Raw genomic sequence first — 22,584 nt, 5'->3', positions numbered from 1 at the left:
TGTCGGTCATAGAAGACAATGGGACAAAGACTCTCTGGAGAGAAACCCAAGTACTGGCTACTTGCCCAATTTTCAGATGGAGACCATGGTGCCCACAGAGCTATGTTCTCTACCAGTTAGAGTTGAGTCAAGGAAAAAAATTAATGCTGAGCTATAGTATGATATGTTCCAGCCCTACCAATTCAACAGTAGAGACTGTTGGCATTCCTACAGAGCAAGATGATTTCAGTAAGTTCAAGATTCTCGGAGTCACATTTTCTGCTCTTCCATAACTAAAGCAGTCACTTCTAAACTTGTCGGCTCATCAGAATTTGTGCAAGGAACATTTCTAAATGTTAATTCTTAGCCCTTATCATGAGTATAGTGCTGCATACTTTCAGTAGGTCTTGGAATGCACTTTCCAATATCTACAGAGCACTCGGATGCAGCATAGCATTGAGAATCATGTTTGTGGGCATGTTTACCTCTCTCTTCATATTCTTAAGAAGTATACAAGTAGAAAAGGTTGCTGAACAGAGTGTGACCTGCTAAACATAAAATGGCCCATAGGAAGAAGGTTTTCAAATGACTTTATAATGTTAATTGTCATTTAAAATACAGATATAGAGAGATCCTGCCTCCCTGGACCCTGAATGATGTACCAAAACACCTGAGGGGCAGATAGTCAATGAAATATTTGTGCTTTTCTTTAGTTCACAAGTTTAAAATCAACCTTTCCTTAGGGTTTATGGAAGAGCTGAGAAGTTCTGTTAATGCATTACAAAGAACAAATGCTATGTGTTTTTTAAAAGAAAAATAAACATGGAGTGGGATGATGGAGAATTTTTAATCACTGTAATAAGAGCAGCTGTTCACTGGTCATTTGTCTTAAGTCAATAACTGTGCTAAAATCCTTACCTGCTGTTAGCTGTTAAATGCTCACAATAACCCTAGTGTAGGAATCAGATTTGCACAACATAGGCTAAGTATGAGAAGGTGACACACAGGCCTCATATGTCAGTGGTTTAAAATAGCAGTGGTTTGTTTCCTATCATGCCTGTGTCCAGTGCTGGCAGGAGCTCCTCTTCCATGTCATTTTCACTCCAAGACTTGGCTGAAGAAGTCCTCATAGTCTGTAATGGAGCTGGATGCCAAAGCTGGGCTAAGGGAAGAGAAAGCAGTGTGCATCAGCCTTCACATATGTCCACTGTGTAGTGGAGCACCTCACTTCCACCTGACGAGGACAATTTACATAGTGATATAGACTTAAGCGTGAAAGGAAATAACATGTTCTTATTGCATAACCAGAAATATTGGTGAGCCTCACTAATATTTGCTTCGATAGTTTGATAACTGATTATTACTGGAATGGCAAAACAGTAAGAATATTGCCAGCATCAAGTGTTGGCAAAATCATGATGCAATAAAAACTTCATTGCTCATTGCTGGTAAGGAATGAAAAAATTGCAATAAGTAGCTTGAAGAAGAACTTGGCAGTTTCTTTTAAAAGTAAGCATCCTCTTATCACAGTGTGTGTGTGTATGTGTGTGTGTGTGTGTGTGTGTGTGTGTGTGTGTGTGTGTGTGTGTGTGTGTGTGCCTGTCTGTCTGTCTGTCTGTCTGTCTATGTCTGTGTCTGTATCTGTGTCTGTGTGTGTCTCTTCATGTGTGTGTGTTTACTTAAGAGGATCTCTGTATCCTATGCTGATCTCAAACTCACTATGTCACTGAGAATGACCTTGTACTCCTTATCCTCCTGTCTCTGCCTCCTGAGTGCTAGGATCACAGACTTGTGCTACCATACTTGGTATATGCTGTGCTGGGGATCAAACCAGCTTTTTACATGCTAGGCAGTTACTCTAACAACTGATCTATATCCCAGCCCCCATATGTGTTTTATTTTAATGCACTGCTTCCCAACTGAAGGCAGCTTTGACCCCCAAAGAATATTTGGCAATGTCAGAATATGATTTTGGTTGTTACAATCTAGCCAGAAGCTGCTACTGGGATTTCATGCGTAGATCTAGTGATGCTGGTGAGCATGTTGTAGGTCAGAGAACAACTCCTCCTAACAGAGGACTGTCCTACTGAAATTGTCAAGGCTGAGGAATTCTGCACCAAAGAAACAAAAATGTGGAGTGATATCTACATGTGAAAGTTTGTGGCAGCATCATCCATAATCACTGATAACTGGAAACAACTACAATATCTTCTCTCTTTATTATACACACTTATTTATTCAGTTATGTATTTATTTAACTGTGTGTATGTTCCTATGTTCACACACACACACACACACACACACACACACACACACACACACACTCATGAGCCATGATATTTATGTATGTGGAGGTCAGAGGATAACATGTAGGAGTCTGTTCTCTTCCTTCCACCATGGGAGTCCCAGGGATGGAACTCAGGAAGTCAGCCATTACTGACTGAGGCAGCTCACTAACGTCTTTGAATGGATGAATGGATAAATTCTGGTACTCAGTTCAATAGACTACTTAGCAATAAAAGGGATAGATTGCTTGCTGATATGTGCAGCACCACAGATAAACCTTATAGGCTAACATGGTGCTAAGTGATAGTAACCAGTCTTGAAATTTACATGCTCTGTGATTCCATGGATATAACATTCTGGAAAAGGCAAGATGACAACAGGGATGGAGAACTGACCAAGGGTTTCCAAAGATAAACAGAGATAGAAGGGAGGGAGAGTTTATACCTAAGGGGACTCTATGAGGAAAGTGGGAGGTGCCAGGATTGCTTCATAGTCTCATTTTGTTGTTGGCCACATGAATGCACATGTGTGCTAAAATTCAACCCAAAAGTAAGTTTTGTTATACATAAATCATATTCTAGAACTAAAAGTATATAAAATCACAGAAGAGGAAAAGCTGAGATGCCAACTCGGAGTGCAGTGTAAGGAAGATGACCCAGGTTCTTGTGGTTGTATAGGCAACACTCATCCTCATCCTGAGAAGCTGCCTCCCAGTGGTGAGGACATTGAGCTGTGAGTGAAGGTCAAAAGCATGTGTAACCTTGATTGATCGTGTTTCTCTCAAAATTGTTAAGTAGGGATGCTCTTGGGAGACAACAGCTCTGCCTCTGTCTCTGAACAGGTGCAGATTAGATCTAAGCTACTGCCCTTGCTCTGAACATCCTCACCCAACTGGATGTTCACAGGCAAGTATGGAGACCTGTCAGCTGGCAGAGAGACCCAGTTCAAGAAGTGCTACCCTCAGGTGAAGCCAACAGCCAATGGAAATCAGAGAAGCAGACAGTGACTTTGGGATGGTAGTCGCTTCAACCCACAGCTACAGTTCTCTTTTGCAAAACTCTAACTCTAACAAGAAAAGCTTCCTGGAGTGCCAGAAACAAAACCAGGAAGAGCTGTCAATGTTTTCACGTTATCGTCTGAAACAAGGTTAATGGAAGGTGCCCGGTTTATCATTACGTTGTCTAACACTCTCTCACATGGCTTTCTTGATATGTAGGCTCAGAGGCTATCATAACCTGGCCTTCTCCTGACATTTAATTCACAGAAACAACTACAATTGCTTAGGAAACGACTTGAAAAGAACTTGGTTTAAAAAAAAAGAGTGGGGAAAAAGAGAAAGAACAGAGAAAGGAGAAGTGAATGCTTGTTTTTTTCCTTGAAATAATTACTCCAAGGGTATAAGCTCATTTTGGAGAGGGGAAAAAACAACTTTAAATAGGTAAGATGATATTTGCTCTGTTAAAAAGAGCCATTAATGGACTTATGCCAAATTCTTGGATCCTAAAGGAAGCCTTTACAATAAAAGCAATCTTCTATCAATTTCTAAAATGGTTATTTTACCTCCCAAATTTAGGAGCTACCAATTACCATGTAATTGTATACAGGACCGCCACAGGTTAATAATATTCTTCAGCATTTATTGAGTATTTACATTTATAAAAATTAACTTAGAATAGCAGGCTAAATTTTTTTCAGGGGCACAATATAGTTGCCTCATATTTTATGCAAAAAATGCAAAACAATTCGTGCTGATTATACGTCATGCTGATTTGAGTCTTTCTTTTTTCATAGAGAAAGGCTAGTAGATGAGTTAGGAGGAAAAGAGGACTCTTGTTTGTTAAAAGCCTGTTACATGCCAAGCATGGTCCAGGTGTTTTGGGTGCATTATCCTGTGTGCCTCTATAATTCTTCCAAATTCCTGTTTACCTATTAAGGTCTCAGTGTAGAATATAAAGTTATCCTGGCCATTTTAAGCAAAAACTTTTTTAAGATTATAATTTAATGACAACATTCCTCCTTCACTTTTCTACAACCTTTTATATGTCCCTCCTCACTCTTCTTCAATCAAATTCATAGCCACTTTTTCCACTAATTGTTATCAACTCTACACAAAGTACTAAGGCAACTTAGGGAAGCTGGGAATAGGAGAAGGGCCATCCCTAGGAAAGAGCACACCAACTGGTTTTCCACTGATGAACAGTCAACCCTGAAAACATACACACAGGTAGCATTATATGAACTGAATGGATTATATTTAGGAATATACATATATATATATATATATATATATATATATATATATATATATATATATATATATATATATATGTGGGTGTTTTTTAGATCATTAAAAGGTCTAGAAGCGGAATCTGAACTGAATCACCAATTCTGTAGAAGCCATGGGGAGCATCTACTCCTGCCAGTCAGAATGAGGTCAAAAGCTCATCACAGTCAACACAGGTGCTTCTGGCAGACAGGTGTAGACATAGGAACTTTGCTGTAGAAAAGCTCAGTGTCTCTACAATCCCCAATAAAAAGAGAGCCATGGAAGGAAAAGTCTGGCTTCTTTCTTTCACTTTCCTCCCAAGCCAGGACTTGTTGTTGATGGAAGTTAAGTCACTCAGGAAAGCTAGCTGCAAGGTATCCAAGAATTAACAACTTCATCTTCCTAGGCAGTGCAGTACTGAGAAGATTAGAGGAGGGTAGAGTGGTTAGTGAACTCCAACAACCTGGGGTACTCCACCCTTTGTAATGGCTTACATTGTTCTAATTGGTTATACAGAGTCTCAGGGAAGGGTCACAACTTTAGGAAGGTGGCACAAGCTAGAGAAAAGTGCCAGCATTTGGACTGACACTGTGTTCAAATTCTCCAGTTAATGAGTTCGTTCTCTGTTCTATATGCATTGTTGTGTCTTTGACATGACCTTATTTAATCTTCCTTGCAATCCTATCATGTAAGTATCATGATCCTCATTTTGCTAGTTGATTTTTATAGAAAAAAAATGAACTGCATTAACATAGTCAATAATAATTAGAATAGCAGTCTTAGGTAGTGTCTTAGTCAGTGTTCTATTGTTGTGAAGAGACACCATGACCACAGCAAGTCTTATAGAAAAAAAAAAGCACTTAATTAGGGACTTGCTTAAAATTTCAGGGGTTTAGTTCATTATCACGGCTGGAAGCATGGCAGCTTACAGGCAGACATGGTGCTAAAGAAGTAACTGAGAGTTCTACATTGAGATCTACAGGCAGCAAGAAGAGAGAGACTCAGGGCTTGGAATGGACTCTTTGAGACTTCAGAGCCCAACCCCAGTGACATGCTTCCTCCAACAAGGCCATACCTCCTAATCCTTTCAAATAGCACACTCCCTGATGACCAAGTATTCAAATCTATCAGACTGGGGGGAGGGAGCAGCTTCATTCAAGGTACTCTCCTGCTTCTCTTTCCCCAACAGCATACAGCACTCTTGATGGTAGACACTTGACCAGCATCATTGTTGATCCCTGCCACACTTCCTGAGATACCCATGCTCCATGCCTATGAAATAAGCTGATAATCTTCCTAGGGATACTTGTGTATCCTTGGGTAACTAGTATGGAATATGTGTGGGCACTCAAGACCTAGATGCTGTTGCACGAATCTTAAAAGGTCTTATTAATAAAAACAAACCTGGAGCCAGGTACTGGGGTCAACGCTGGAAGATCAGAGAAGCAGAACAAGCCACAACTTCCTCACCTCGCCAATTCCTCAGGTGATCCTGTTTCCTCAGACTGGATGCCTCTCAGCTGAACTGTGCTGCTCAAAAGCCTAAAAGCTTAACCAGCCTAGTTCCTGGTTTTCACGCCTTATATAGCTTTCTGTTTTCTGCCCTCACTTCCTGAGATTAAAAGCTCACTTCTTGGGATTAAAGGCGTGAGTCACCATGCCTGGCTGTTCCCAGTGTGACTTTAAACTCACAGAGACCCAGATGGATCTCTGCCTCCCAAGTGAGGATTAAAGGCGTGTTTGCCACCATTTTCTGGCCTCTATATCTAGTGGCTGTTCTGTTCTCTGACCCCAGATAAGTTTATTAGTGTATACAATATTTTGGGGAACATACCGTGTAACGCTGATAAAACTCTAATAACCAACTATATGGGAACAAGGACCTTAACTTGTAGCTTCAGCCAGTTTCCAGGCTATAAATCCTCCCATCGTGGCCATTTCATAGTTATCCATATTATATCAACTGACTTACATAATTTCTGAGAATTTATCAACTGGCTGTTGCAAACCAGCATGACCCAGTTCCAGAGGGACCCAGCAACGACACTTCATGGTCATTGTTTGCCTAGAATACCGTCATGAGGAAGTTTGAATTCTGACCACATATTGAAATGTCTAAACACTAGAGATTTCTTGACAGAAGGAAGACAGTAGAAGAAAAAAAAATAGATCTCTGAGAGGAGAAAAATATTATATATTTGGCAAAAATCTAACAGAATGGTCTTGGTAATGTCTCAGGGAATCACAGTTTGAGTGCTTTTTTTTTTCTTTTAACCTCTGAGTTAACCATGACTATGAAGAAAGGAAAGAAAATATTTTTAGGGATTTGAGACAATTTGCAGATGAGCTACCCCCATGGGTGAATAAGTGGCACAGGAATAAAGTCTCCAAGACTGTGGCTCCCATTCACTCTGTGGAATAGCTCTACCATCTTGCCATCAGGAAGAAGGGGCTTTTCCACTCTACTCATTTTGTCTTGGTACTCAGAAGAGAAACAGATCATGAAGGTAGCCACAGCGAGCACATGACCGTAATCTCAGCACTAAGAAGTCTGAAAAAGGATTGAAATTTCAAGTCCAGACTGATATGTATACCCAGATCCTGTCTCAAAATCAAAATAAAAGACTAAGTGTGATTACTGCCTTTCTCGCCTCATCTCTTAGTCTGCTATATGCTGCTCCCTGGTTTGAAGGATGCTTTTCTTTCTTCAGGGCTATTAAAATCCCTCTTCTAAAAGGTAAGGCCTCCCATGAGGAGTCAGAAAAGCCTGGTACATTCAGTTGAGGCAGGTTCAAGCCCCTGCATCATGGGTGAGCAAGGCAGAGGAGGGAATGGGGGGGTGAGTTGGGGGGGTAGCTAAGCAGGGAGCGGGAGGAGGGAAGAGAAGGTGACCTGTGGTTGGTATGTAAAATGAATTAAAAAAATTCTTAATAAAGACAAAAAATTTTGGAAAAAAAATCTCTCTTCTTTCATCTCGTTTTCAAATTCTGTCTGTTCCAAAATCTCTACAGTAGGAATTAGTCATTCTTTTCTCAGAGCATATTCTTTTTCAGAGTATTGTTTCATTTTTATTGGCGTCATCCCTAATTCCAGCCTGTGCGTGATGCATTGGCAATAGATGGGGAATCTTGTTCATGTCCAGGGTTGTTCCACTGACACATAGCAATCATCTGTCACAAGATGTTCATCACTGGCACTGGCATGGTTAGTAAGTGTGCAGAGAAGCAATTGGCATTTTGATAAATATTGTAAAACTAAGAAAAAATTAAGCAATGGAGAAGGTTAGAAAGAAGGAATGGAAAGGAAGGACAGAGGGAGGAATGGGTGAAAAGAGAGAGGAAAAAAAGGGAAGGAATTTCCACCTCCTAACATGCTGACTATGTAAGCTGAAGTCGGAGGATATATTTTTCCCATGACCTGAGGCTAAAAATACAGTATGGAGGAAAACACAAAATCCTTTTAATATACCTTAGACTTACCTGCCAGAGCCATGGCATAAGACTAATATGCCGCGTATTTCCTATTTATAATTCATCTTTTCTAAGGATACACATGTTCTCCACAAGAAGCGATGCCCTTGGCAAAGCCATTGATCAGAGACCAAAGCTTCATTTCAGTCCATGTTGCCAATACTTCCTTGGTAGCAAGTCCTTCCATAATACAAACACCTTAATCACTTTGTGTTTCACAGAGCGTGTCAATAAGTACTCATATATAATATATGTGTGCTTACAGCATATATAATATATATGGATGTATGTGCTGTTTGGTATGCCATGCCTGAAAGAACAGCTGATTTATTTTGTAGCTTTTATGGACTGTTTTATTATTCTCAACAACATCACATCCATCCTCTTTGCATGCATATTTTATAGTACCTTGATGGACTTATTTGATTCGACCCAGTGTTTTGATGACAGCATGGCCATAGGAGGTGCACATTAGCCCACACAAATCATTTGCTCAAGTCACTTTAGAGTGTGATCCTGCCCTCAGGTAATTTGTGAACTGCCAGCTCTTTCATGATGGGCAAAATAGCATAGCATGCCCTATAAAGCCATGAACCAAGAAAAGCTATTGGCAATTCCTGGATCAACAGGGCAGCCTCGAAGGAGGAGCTGCTAACTATGTAAGTACAGTCAGTTATTATCAAATATATATTATTGGCTCTGCACCATTGGCTTCTTTTTTCTAGCTTTTAACATCTTTATATGGAGAGGATAAAACAGAGTGTTGTTCTTGTAAGCCAGATTCTTGAATCCTAAAAAAAAAAAAAAAAAAAAAAAAAAAAAAAAAAAAAAAAAAAAGTGCAACAATACATTGGACTTACCTAATTGAACAATGATCTATGGGACTGAGAAGATTGCTCAGTAAGAGCACTTGCTGCAGAAGCATGGGGACCTGAGTCTGGATCCTCAGCACCTACATAAGAATCCAGGTGTTGCATCACACACCTGTAATCCCAGTGTTGGTGGGGAGGAGGGGGTGGAAGGATTAATGGGGTTCCAGGTATATATAAAAAAAGAACTATCTCAAGGGAACACAATGTCCCTCTGTCCTCCCACATGTACACACACACACACACACACACACACACACACACACACACACACACACACACAAATTGGCAAGTCAAAGTCTGTAGCTTGAGTTAAATAACTCCTCTCTTCTTGCTCCCTCCCCTACCTCAGTGAATACAGACTTAAATTCCAAGATTTATCTCTTCCTCCTTTTTGGTGCCCTACAGTTCATTGACTAGGGTAGCTACCTTCCACCATAGAACAGGAAATGCTTTTTAGAATTGGTGTGAATGTTCATTCTTCCTATCATGTTGGCACCCTGTAATCTCATCTGGCTTTAGATGAGTGTCGTGGTTAGTTTTTATTTTCAATTTGACACAACCTAGAGTCACTTAGGAAGAAGGAACCTTAACTGAAGAATTGCTCCTCTCATATTGGCCTGTGGACATGCCTTTGGGCATTGTCTTGATTACTAATTGATGTAAGAGAGCCCATCTCACTATGGAAAGTTACACTCCTGGACAGACAGTCTTGACTATATAAGAAAGCTAGCTGAGCATAAAGCCAGACAGCAAGATAGCAAGTGGTTTTCCTCCATAGATCTTGCCTTCACATTCTTAACATAGGTTCCTTCCCTGTATTCCCTTAATTATGTACTGTGACCTGAAAGTGTAAGATAGAACTTTCTTCTACTAAGTTTATTTGGATCAGAGAAGCCTAGTAACTCAATCTGAACCACAAAACAAGTTCAAGCCAGGATCAAAGCCAGATTCCAGATTTCCTAGTATTTAAGTAGCTGTGATGGCCCTTCCTACATGTGGATCCCTTACTGTGGTTTCGGTTACCCATAGTAAACATTAAATGGAAAATTCCAGGAACAAATAATTTATCAGTTTTCATTTGTGTGTTGTTCTGTTTAGCATTATAAAGATAACATTATGTAACCCTTCCGATGCCCAGGATGTAAATCATCCCTTTGTATAGTCTATCTACCTGATATACATTACTTACTTGTTAGCAGCTAAGTTATCAAACTGACCACATCTACATTACCACTTATGTGCAAATAGTCCTCCCCACAATTCCCTGGCTAGAAAGTGTGTTCTTACTATAGAGCTAATCAATATCAAGTCTTTACTCCCTTTTTACAATTTGTTCATTTCAGTTAAAAGGGGGAGTTTATGGCTTCTCTTTGACACACCCAAATTGCCAGCATGACTACTCTTGAAATTTTGAAGGAGAAGGAAATCCATGCTAGTTTTGGTGCCACACCTCCAACTAAAATTAGAAGTTAGAGTCACATTTGTGACGAGTACTTCATTAGGACAGAGAAGCCATTAAATTGGTGTGTTGAGAGGAACATAGTATATATGAGGTTCAGTACTATCCATGGATTCAGTCAAGCCAAGGGGTATTTTGACATACTCCCCATACTTAAAGGTAGCCTTTGTATTCTTCTCATGCCAGTGGGTTCTTGGTGAACTCTCTTTGCCTTCATGATCCTCTCTGTGCATTGGACAGTGTTTGCTAATGTGCTTGCAATCAAAAAAGCACACATGATAATTCAATGTACAAGACTAAAGTTTCCATAATTAACTTTAATAGCAATGAACCTCTCAACCTTAAGATTGTTGTTATTTGTGTCTACTCTTAAATAATAAACAATAGTCCTTCTTAAAATTGGATTCCCTTTGGGTTTCCTCCACTTTGTATCTTTCATTTTATAACTATTATATGGCATCAAAATCACCTTTTGTTACTACTTTTCAGTATCATTAGACATACATATATATTTGTAAATGTGGCTTCATTTAATATGAATAACATAATTTATATTGAACAGCGTTAGTTTTCATGTGTGTGTGAGAGAGACAGACAGACAGATAGGAAGAGACAGACTTTTTATAAAACCTTTTGTAAAAAGCTTTGAACATCATGGTAAATTTATTATTTACTTGAGAATGATAATTAATATTCAATACCAGCCCTCTTGGACAAAAATTGAGAAGGATGGGATGCTGTGTGTATACTGAGCAAGCCCAACAGAGTTAATCATAGGTGTTCTCTGCAATGGGATATTTTAAGTATAAGCCAGATTTGTCAAAATACCAAGTGGTCAGTCTGAGTAAAACTGGGCCAGGAGAAAAACACAAGTAACTAACATTTTAGTTGGAGAGTTGGCTAAAGCAGTATCACAACTCTTTGAAGTTTATTTAAATGAAAGTCAGAGGATCAGGAGGGATAGCCACAACAATCAGACAGACACTGGACAGGATTGTAGTCCAGGATAAGGTTGGTTTAGAACTAAACCTAGTCATTTTAGACACCCAATGCCCTCTCCTAGGTACATTACACACTTATGCAGGGCAGGGCACAGCAGACTGGGGACAGCATGTTCCTTCTGACAGTAGGTCAGTTTCTTCTAGAAGCAACCCCACAAGCACACAGTATTTATAACCCATGGCAGAAGAAATAATTTGAACATTATTAGGGAGTCGAAGAGACTCTAGTGCTTTGAGTAAAAACCTTTAAATTCCCATTTCATTAAAAATTCTTCTCTGCAGCTGGTAGCAGAGATTACCATGGTTCACCATCTGTGCAGATTAATGTTTACTAAAAAAGAGGGGGGAGGGAGAGGGAGTAACAGATAAGATGAATGGCTTCCAGATAGACAGAAAGCCAAAGCAAGTATAATATATTTTAATCTCTCTCTCTCTCTCTCTCTCTCTCTCTCTCTCTCTCTCTCTCTCTCTCTCTCTCTCTCTCTCTCATGTGTTATACCTATTTTATTTAAATCCTGTAGTAGAATTGTTTAAGGAGAACTCAGGCTTATTTATTTTTAAAGACTGAATAATGTAGAAACAGTCAATCATCATCATGCTGTTTGGATGTACATTTTATGCAAAATTCATTTTGAGACGTCTTCAGAATGTGTTAAAAATAATTATACGATTTTGGTATTTCTCAATTGCGTTTCCCTCTGGAAAGATGCTTTTTGTGTTGTTTGCAGCTTGGACTCACAAGCCAGGACCCCGGGTTCTGTCCTGGGAGAACAAGTTATGAATTGGCTCTAGATCTGAATCTGATCTATTCTAGGAGTGCAGCTCATCCTCTGACGATGTCAGCGGGAGGTCACTGATGGCTGCCCCTTAATGAGTGTCCCTGGTGAGGGTATAAGACGATGTTCTGTTATATCTGTGTGTGTATGCGGATGTGCACATACACGTGGCATGTGGAGACCAGAGGTCGACCTTAAATGCCTTCAAGAGCGTACACCTTGTTTTTTGAAAGAAGGTCCCTTAATGGGACCCAGGGATCACTCATCAGGCTTGGAAAGCTGGCCAGCAAGCCCCAGGACCCACCTGTCTCTGCTTCCCCAGCACTGGACCACCATGCACATTCTTTCCCCCTTTCACACATGGGTTTTGGGAATTGAACTGACATCTTCATGTTTGCGTGGCAAGCACTTTGTTGTCTGAACCATCTCCCCTGCACGTTTTCTTTTTTTCTCACTTGCTTTGTAACAAGCATAATCTTTGCCTTGCCTATCAGTAGACACACCCCATAGCCTGTCAGCTTAGGGACTGTGTCCAGTCCACTCTGGAGGAATCATCTTACCACAAACACAACTTTAATTATATTTTTCACTACCAGTCAAGAGTCTTAGACAGCTGGATGAGGAAAAAGCCCTATTTAGTAGATTCATTCATTTATTTGTAGCTAGAGTTTTCCTGCCTGGCCCACAGTCAGGACAAATCTCTCTCACCTGCCAGTCCCACAGCCGCTCAAACCCGACCAAGTAAACACAGAGACTTATATTGGTTACAAACTGTATGGCCATGGCAGGCTTCTTGCTAACTGTTCTTACAGCTTAAATTAATCCATTTCTATAAATCTATACCTTGCCACATGGCTCGTGGCTTACCAGCATCTTCACATGCTGTTTGTCATCGTGGCGGCTGGCAGTGTCTCTCTGACTCAGCCTTCCGCTTCCCAGCTTTATTCTCCTCCTTGTCCCGCCTATACTTCCTGCCTAGCCAATGGCCAATCAGTGTTTTATTTATTGACTAATCAGCAACACATTTGCCATACAGAACATCCCACAGCATTTATTCATTAACATTTTTCTAGAACATCTAATGCATTCTAGACATAGGTTAAGGCATTAGAGATGTGGCTATGAATCAAACTACACAAAAGTTCCTTACTTACATTCTAGTGGGAAGAGATAACAAATCAACAAATACATAATACATCAGATGTCAGTGAAGGTGTAGGGAAAATGAGTCGGGGAATTACAAGGAGGAATGTCAGGTTGCAGTGGGATGGTTACAATGCTAACTCTTCAGTTATAACTCAGAAACAGACATAAAGACCCTGATGGCATTGGGTTAGAGGTCATTCTACCTCTGATCATCTCCATCATCTCCTAGATGCTCTGTCCAAGGAGGAAACTATGCCTTCTTAGTGCTGGTCCCTCTGGCCTCACCCAGCACAGCATCTGACACAGGAACTAGGCATTCAGTGATTGTCTGATGAACCAAACTTCACTCTTCAAACCTCTCTAGAGAGCCAGTATGCCCTTTGACACTTGCAATATCAGCTTGAGCTAACAGTTCCACCTCCATGCTTCAGTTTGACAGGCAGTAAGTTTCCAGCCTGCGGGTTGCTTATTGATTTGACTAATAATAAGTAATGGAGTGGCAACTGAAGTGACATTAATATCATGTGGAGAGGAATGAGCACCAGGATTGGAATGCTCTCATGCGTCCAGGCACCTCTGCCACTCAGGGAGGAATTGGATTTTCTTGCACAATGTTTTCTGTTTCACTTCCTCAGCACTCAGAACTGCAAAATCCCAACTGAAAATGTGTGAAAGCAAAGGCACGGCTTTATGTGGGGACTCATAGTCTCTCTTACACTAGTAAATAATGGTGATAATGGAAGGAGCTCAATGAAAGTTTAAGGTAGGAGGGAGACTCTATAGAAGGAGAAAGACCAAAGAATTTGAGGGCTTCTTTGCCATGAATAAATCAAATCAGAAAAGGGGAGCAAGGAAGGGAGGGAGGAATACAGTTGGCCAACTATTTCTATCCTGAGGTTTACACACTTGTAGTCAGAAGTTTTCCTGTGTCCCTCCCGGTCCCACAGCTGCTCAGTCCCAAGTAAGCACACAGAGGCTTATATTAATTAAAATCTGTATGGCCTGTGGCTCAGGCTTCTTGCTAACCAGCTCTTCCATCTTAAATTAACCCATGTCTACTAATCTATATGTTGCCATGTGGCCTGCTGGCATCTTGTTGCTCCTTGGGTGGCAGGCTGGCCTCCCTCTTCCTGCCTTTCTCTTTCCTGTCCCTCTGGTTGGATTTCCCACCTTCCTCTCAGCTGTTTTGACATAATCCAAAGCAGCTTATTTATTAGCCAATGGGAACAATATGTATTCACAGCATACAGAAAAACATCCCACAGCACTTCCCCTTTTCTGTCTAATCAAAAAGAAAAGTTTTAACTTTAACATAGTAAAATTATATATAACAAAACAGTTATCAATCAAGAATTACAGTCATAATATCTAGTCTATTTGTATTTGGCAAAATTAAATAAAATATTTTATCATCTAGTCTATGTATGTGAGTCTAAAGTTTTATATCTAATTTACCTTTTATCATGATTAAGGAAAGCTATAACTATAACTATCTAGTCTTCAACTCCATCAAAGACCCCAGAAGGAAATAATATTACCTAAGTAAGCAGAAAGTGCATTGTAAGCAACTTTCAAATTTTGGAAATGACAGACACAGCTGGCTGTCTGGACAGTCACCCAATGTTCACCTTCAATTTGTGGCATCCATCATCAGCCTACAGGTCTAGAGTCTTTAGCAGACTTTTTAGTGAAGCAGAAAATTTGAAGGATTGTCTCGGACTATTGGCAGAGTTTATCAGTCGCTTTCCTCTGTGTCTTGTAGAATGCCTGGCAATTTCTTCTGTGAAGCAGGAACCTGAAGGACCGTCTCTCCTTGACTTGGCAAAGTCCAGTGGTCTCTTTCCTATGGGTCCTGCATGTTCAGTTTATATAACACACTGTCAAGCAGTCCAGGCAAGAGCAGTTTCTTGCCCAAATGGCTAGCCTTTTTCACATTGTAAATAAACTCCACAATGAGTTTCTTCAATGCCCAATCATCCTCTTTGAAGTAGATTGGTGTTGCCAGGAGCAGACATGTCTCATTGTCCAAAAAATTCTAAGCTCTTAAAACATTTTAAATGCCATATTCTATAGGTCTTTGAAGTGTTTGAAGATTACCTACCTATTTGAAATATATCTATGTATACCTAGAAAACTTAACTAACATGAATATAAGTTTATTATAGATTACTGTTAATCTGTATTTCTTAATTACATATTATAACTTTAGATGAGTTGCGTAAACATATTACCTTAAACAAGAGTAGAAATATACATACAGTATAACAAAATTGACCTTAAATTTGTATTAATAAACCAAAATCCATACCAATGTAAAGTATTTTGAGGTTAACAGTTGTTTTTTGGATTAAAGTAAATTTAGTAATCTACCCTTTTATCCTATCATGTCTAAATCATATATTTCTATATTATATCCCCCTTTCTTCTTTTAGAAAGAGATTAACCATGACCAATAACAATTTGTAATCAACCCCTAAACAAAGACAAACATTTATAATCCATTTTTGAGGAATGTGGGCATAGTTTTCTAGACTACTTCCTGCTGATTGGGGGCACTGATGGTCTTATAGGGACACAGGGAAATTTTAGGATTTTGGTCAAGTCCTGACTGGAGTAATCTGTGAAGCTGTATTGTCTGAGCCAGTTGCCTTGAAGCTGTTCTGGATGTTGGATCATCTGGAGACCTCTCAGGGGTCTTCCTTGATGAAAACATATTAACCTGGAAGGAATCCACAGCTTCCTTAGAAAGTAGAAAGAAAAACAGAACCTCTTTCCAAATCAGCATATCCTTAGACATAATTTTGAAGTCAAGATACGTTTAAAATATACATGTCTCTCTGCAGTTAAAAATCTCAAAGACAATATAACAATATGCAGTATCCAGATTCTTTGTGTAATTTTCATCTTCATGTGGCTCATTTTCTTTATATTACTTTACTCTCCTTTCTAAGGACTTTATTTTTAAAACTATATATTTCTTTTTATGACTGTCTATACCTTCTCTTTACTCTTTTAAGCCTCAATATGTTTTTACACACACTGCAAATGTTTAGAGATTTATTCTGTCTGAATCTGTCTTATTGTATATCTGTAATCCTTTTCTGACCAGGAGAGGTTTTAAACTGCTCAACTGTGTGGCGGCTTTGGCTGTTGACTCTACCCCATTTGGTTTCCCAACATGGCAGAAATACATTTACTGTCAGCTCTGGGAGCCATGCTCACCGCCAACTCTGGGAAGCAGTGGGTCTATGCCTCCATCAAGCAGCATGTAGCCCAAAACTTTTTTTTTTTGTCTGTACTAGCAAAAGCTAAATCCACTGTGCAGCATGCTGTGCAGCATGCTGTGCAGCTTGGAGATGCCTCTGTATGTGGCAGTGGGAATCCAACAAGCTGTGCTCAAGCTCAAATACCACAGCGTCTCTGTCCAGTGGCCCACACGAGAGACACAAACTAGGAAGCTGTTCTTGGCTCCATTTTAGAACTCTTTTAAAGCTTTCTCAGGTTTTAGGTAGAAATTCTTGCCTCACGATGGAACACCAGATGTAGTTGGAAGTTTTCCTGTGTCTCACCAGCCTTTTCTTAACTTTGATCATTTACTCTCCTATGAATTCAACAAATATTTACTGATGGTGAACCAATTTTTCAGTACTTTACAAACCAATCAAGGTGCATAATCTCTGTCCCCATGTAAGAAAGGATTTGGCTGGCCACTGGCTCTAGCTTTTACTTGTTAGCCATCAAGCATTGACTTTCTAAGTGATAGGAGTAAAATTGTCATTCATGGTGAGTATTCCCCAATGACTTAATGTCTTCCCACAGGACCACACTTCAACTATCCATCACTTCTGAATAATGCCATCCAATTGTGCAAAGTCTTTGTAATATGTGCATTCAAGATCTATAACATGATAGTAACATACATCTGATGGGTTTTTGCTAATGAGGTAACTCTAGCTTGCCCCTTGACATACTAGCAAGATGACTCATCTTTGGGAGCTGACTACACAAAAAAGATCAATTGTATCATTAAAGGATTAGGGCTTTGAGCCATCTAATATCAATCCAGTCATGAGGAAGAGGGATTGGATATGGAGGCTGATCACCTTACCAATTATTCGAACAATCTGGTAGGCATAACAGATTCCCAATAAAAATTCTGGACACCAAAACTTGGGTAAGCTTTTCCAATTGACAATACTCTGTGCAAAGGGGTGCTGCATTTTTCAGGGTGATGGAAGCTAAAATTTGTGTTCTAAGCACAAATACAGTTCTTTCTCACGTCATTCTAGTGAATTTTCAAGTCTACATGGGAGCTAAATTTGCATCCAGGTGACCAAAAAAAAAAAAAACAGGAGTCTCCCCAGACTTGGAGTAGCTTGTATCAAAGTGAGATATGTCTTGATAGAATGGTGTCTTTTACTGTGACACATTTCTTAGTCTAGAAACAGGCCTGAAAAGTCACAGTTTCAGTGCAGTGGGTAAGCAGTTTGCACACAGATGTGTCACGAAGAGCAAAGCAGGTGCCATCTGCCTCCTTGTGCCACCTGAATCTGGTGTGTGTTTTGCTCATCATTCTGTTACAAGAACATTCTGTAAAGCAGAGATTGGTGGATAGAAAAATGTTTGTTCAAAGCTTCACTGAAGGAGATTCTCCATTACAAATCTCTATCTCATGGCATAAAGACTTTTTATGAGATGCAGAGAAATGGTGAGCTGAGGGACAGTGGGCAGGAAGACCATGCTTTGAGGAACTCTTCTTGTCTATAGGCTGTCTTCTTCCTTCTTCCCTCTTCCCTAGTGGGAGCTCACAATGGACTCTGATCTCCCAAAGAACCTGAGGAAGGGCTTCTCCTTAGAAATAGGTTAAGAGTCAGGAGATCAGAAGGCAAAGCAAGGCACTGGGAAAAAGAGACTGCTTCAAACCCATCCTAATCAGGGAGAATCAGATGTGATCTGGGCAAAGTAAAGCTCAAGATGACATTAAACAAAGCAAGGCAAAAAGTGATAGGGATAGAGAGAGCAACATACTGAACAATTCCGTGATCATCCCTTGCCTCCTGTGTGGATGATATTAGTAACAGTGTTCCCTTAGCTGCTTGTTATGTGCAAAGTGCTCAAAGTTCATGGAGTCATATACCCCTCACATCACTTCATGGAAGGAGCCAAGGCTTCTATTTTTTTCAGTTAAGTCTCTGAGGCTTAGAAAAGTTGTATACTTTGAACAACACCAACCAATTATAGGTTCCTGCCCCTTTGTAACACATTTTGTTTTAGGTGATGCCTGAATGCTTGTGTTCGCTTCTCTGCCCAATTCACATGCTGATACCCTCATTCCCAAGTTCATTGTATTTGGAGATGGACCTTTCAGGAAATAATGTGCTGGGTACAATTATGAAAGTAGAACCATCGACCTGGGATTAGTGATCTAAGGGAGCTAGTTCTGCTGTGTTTTCTTGCCCTTTTCTCCTCTTCTTCTTTTTCTCTTCTCTCTCTTTCCTGGTACACAGAAATGCACAAGAAAGAACAGGAAAAGGGCCCTTACCAGTTCCTGACCATACTGATTTGGACCTCTGGTCTCTCCAAAAAGCAAATTGTTATTGTTTAGCTAACCAGACTACAGTGTTATGGGGGTTCTGGAAGAGTAAGATGAATTTTTATTCAATTTGTTCTTGCTTACTACACTGGATACCAAAGCATCCCAAGAGTCTTGGTGCAAGAGGGACCTCCTCATCTGTTGTAGAGTCAGGCTACTCAACAAGGAACAGCTTTGCTAGCACTCATTGTAAGCAATTAATTGCCTTTCTACATTAAGTGACAGCTCCTTCGTATAGATCAGATAATCAGAAAATTCTTTCAAAGAATTGAAAATGTACCCCAGTGTTTTTTTTTCTCACTGACCCTGGTTCCATCACTGAGAGAATTAAGGTAGAAATTATTGTTAATATCCAGAGGGTGGCTATTGTATGAAGCTGGCTGTACAGGTGGTCTTGATGATTCTGTGTTGAATCCTTCCTAGTCCTGTGGAGTCCATCACAGTTTTTACGAAAGTCATGAATCTGGAATTCTTTTTGGATGTAGGCTTTGGTGGCTCACCTTTCACTCTGCGCCTTTGAAGTGTCTAGTCACATACATAAGTGATCTTTTATTCACCTCTTATTTTCTGTGTATGCATTCATTGTTCACATTAAACTTCTTTTATGTAAATGAAGTCCCTCAATATGAGGGAAACAAAGCAAAGCCCAATTAATTGGCTAATTTTCAAAGGCTTATTCTACATTGATTGCAGCCGTTTTTTTCCCCATGAATTTTTTATTATGCTCTTTCTTTTCCTTGTTGCCTCTGAAACATTAGTATATAAAGTTGGTGTACAGAAACTTGACCCAAATCATCTCATTTAAGAAAAGAAAAACCACACATCTGTGATCTGTGATTATGACCTAGTTTTCTGTTTTTATGTCCAACTCAGCAGGTTTAAAATGTAATAGATGAGACTGGGAGGGAATTTTTCACAGGTGTCTTTCCAACCTTACACTTTTCTCTCTCTCTCTCTCTCTCTCTCTCTCTCTCTCTCTCTCTCTCTCTCTCTCTCTCTCTGTCTATATGTCATGTATGTATTTATGTGTTTCTCTCTCTGTGTCTATATGTCATGTATGTATTTATGTGCTTCTCTCTCTCTCTCTCTGTCTGTATGTCATGTATGTATTTATGTGTTTCTCTCTTTGTCTATGTCATGTATGTATTTATTGTTTCTCTCTCTCTGTCTATATGTCATGTATGTATTTATGTGTTTCTCTCTCTCTCTCTGTCTATATGTCATGTATGTATTTATGTGTTTCTCTCTCTCTGTCTATATGTCATGTATGTATTTATGTGTTTCTCTCTCTCTCTCTCTGTATGTCATGTATGTATTTATGTGTTTCTCTCTCTCTCTCTCTCTCTGGCTATATGTCATGTATGTATTTATGTGTTTCTCTCTCTCTCTCTCTCTCTCTCTCTCTCTCTGTATGTCATGTATGTATTTATGTGTTTCTCTCTCTGTCTATATGTCATGTATGTATGTATGTGTTTCTCTCTATCTCTCTCTGTTTATATGTCATGTATGTATTTATGTGTTTCTCTCTCTCTGTCTATATGTCATGTATGTATTTATGTGTTTCTCTCTGTCTATATGTCATGTGTGTATTTATATGTTTCTCTATCTCTCTGTCTATATGTCATGTATGTATTTATGTGTTTTTCTCTCTCTCTGTCTATATGTCATGTATGTATTTATGTGTTTTTTTTTCTCTCTCTCTCTGTCTACATGTCATGTATGTATTTATGTGTTTCTCTCTATCTTTCTCTGTCTATATGTCATGTATGTATTTATGTGCGTCTCTCTCTGTCTATATGTCATGTATGTATTTATGTGTTTCTCTCTTTCTCTCTCTCTCTGTCTATATGTCATGTATGTATTTATGTGTTTCTCTATCACACACCTCCTTATCTCCTTATCTTCACTTTTGTAGTTTTAAACTATGAATTTAGAAATGTGGACCAAAAACAAAAGAAATAAAACAGATAGTCTGAGTATGGAAGGAAGTTCATCGTTCATTCTTGTCCCTGCTGTAAACCTCTCTCCTCTAAACCTAGCCCCCTGCCCCTAGTTGATCACTTTATCTGATAGAAAATTCACTGTCTACCCAGGTAATAAGTCTTCTGCATATTTCTCACCTTTACAAAGTTCATGTTTACATTGAGCATAAATTACTTGGTCCTCTATCAGTCTTTGACCCCTGAGTCCTTGCAAACCCGCTCATTCCTCATCTACTCCCTAGTTCCAAAGCCTGAACTTGCCTCAGCCCCTCCTTTCACTCCTTCCTCCTTAGCTAAAATGAAAGGCATTTCTTTCCCTTCTAATTCCTTAAAAATCAGGAAAAGGAAGACAGTTTCCAATTCTGTTTCCCTAGAGTTCCAAAAACATTGGGATGTCACTATTGATAACAACTCTGTAGGAAATGGCACAATTACTTTCTTGCTACTAATAGTATTTACACAATTATCTTGTATGCTTTGACCAGTCATAATCTTATAAGTATTTTATTTGATTGCTTACTGCTCTGGTATAAGTGTTGCAGCTCTAAAGGGAAAGGTGTCCTGGCAATCTAGAGCCAAGGAATATCACAAAGTCACACCACACAACAAACCTCACACAAGAGATTTATTGTGAGGGAAAAAAACAGGAGACTAGCTGCTTGGGTGAGAAGCAGCAGAGAACTGAGCAGAAGGCAGAGTTTATATAGTTTCTTGGGAACAAAGCTTTCCAGGGTGGCCTGGGATTGGTGGGATTTTTATGGCCTGATCTTGAGACTAGCTCAGGAATTGGTGAGATTCCGTGGTCAGACTCTGGGGCAAGCTCAGGTACTGGTAGGAACCTGTGGCCTGATCTTGGGGCAAGCTCTGGAATTGGTGAGATTCTGTTTCTAGGCCCTGGGCTTGGGCTTGGGGTCAAGTCAGGGTCAGGGTATTTTTCCTTTGACCCTGGTCTTGGAGTCAAGTCGGAGTCAGAGAGTTCATTCCTTGGCCCTTTTACCTTACACTGGGTATATGACTGAATAAGCATGAACATAGGGTTTTTTTAAGCTTTTTAAAATTTTTTATATTTACATCATTTCTCCCTCTCCTTCCTTCTTAAAATGCCTCCATGTCCCCTATTGCCCTCTCTCAAATCCATGACCTTTTCTCTTTTTCTTTGAATATATATATATATATATATATATATTTGAATATATATTTATATATACATTATATGAATGTATATTGTGTATATATGTATACATATATATATATATTCCTCAATACATAAAACCTGCTCAGTCTATTTGTTACTTTTATGTATACATTTTCAGGGCTAGCCACTAGGTATTAGATAACCACTTCAGGGGCTCTTCCCTAGAGAGTACTATTTCTCCCACTTTCATCATTCCTTAGATGCAATTTTTTAAACTTTGTATTATCATATGTTAATAATACAAACCAATGGGCCTTATTAAGACATTTGCATACATGTATTAAATTTGATCATATTCAACCCCTCTCCTGCCCTCTTCTCACTCCCAGAATAGCCTTCCTCTTCCCAAGTAGTTCCCCTTATATTTTCATGGTGTGTGTGTGTGTGTGTGTGTGTGTGTGTGTGTGTGTGTGTGTGTGTGTTTGAGAGAGAGAGAGAGAGAGAGAGAGAGAGAGAGAGAGAGAGAGAGAAAGACAGAGACAGAGACAGAGACAGAGTATAGCAATGAGTTTAGAGTTACAAACTAGAACATAGCTGAGGAGCATTGGCAACTCCTACG

At 39.5% G+C, this 22,584-nt stretch overlaps 1 protein-coding gene across 1 annotated transcript in view; it reads left to right on the top strand.

Annotated features, from left to right (window-relative positions):
- Nucleotides 1–22,584, top strand: part of Ca10 (carbonic anhydrase 10) — a 506,430-nt gene that overhangs the window by 262,218 nt on the left and 221,628 nt on the right. The window lies entirely within an intron of this gene.

The sequence above is a fragment of the Peromyscus californicus genome, unplaced genomic scaffold, assembly GCF_007827085.1.
Source record: "Peromyscus californicus insignis strain IS unplaced genomic scaffold, ASM782708v3 Scaffold_3__1_contigs__length_106647218, whole genome shotgun sequence".
NCBI lineage: Eukaryota > Metazoa > Chordata > Mammalia > Rodentia > Cricetidae > Peromyscus > Peromyscus californicus.
Note: the sequence above shows the minus strand (reverse complement) of the source record. Positions and strands in the feature narration are given on the sequence as shown.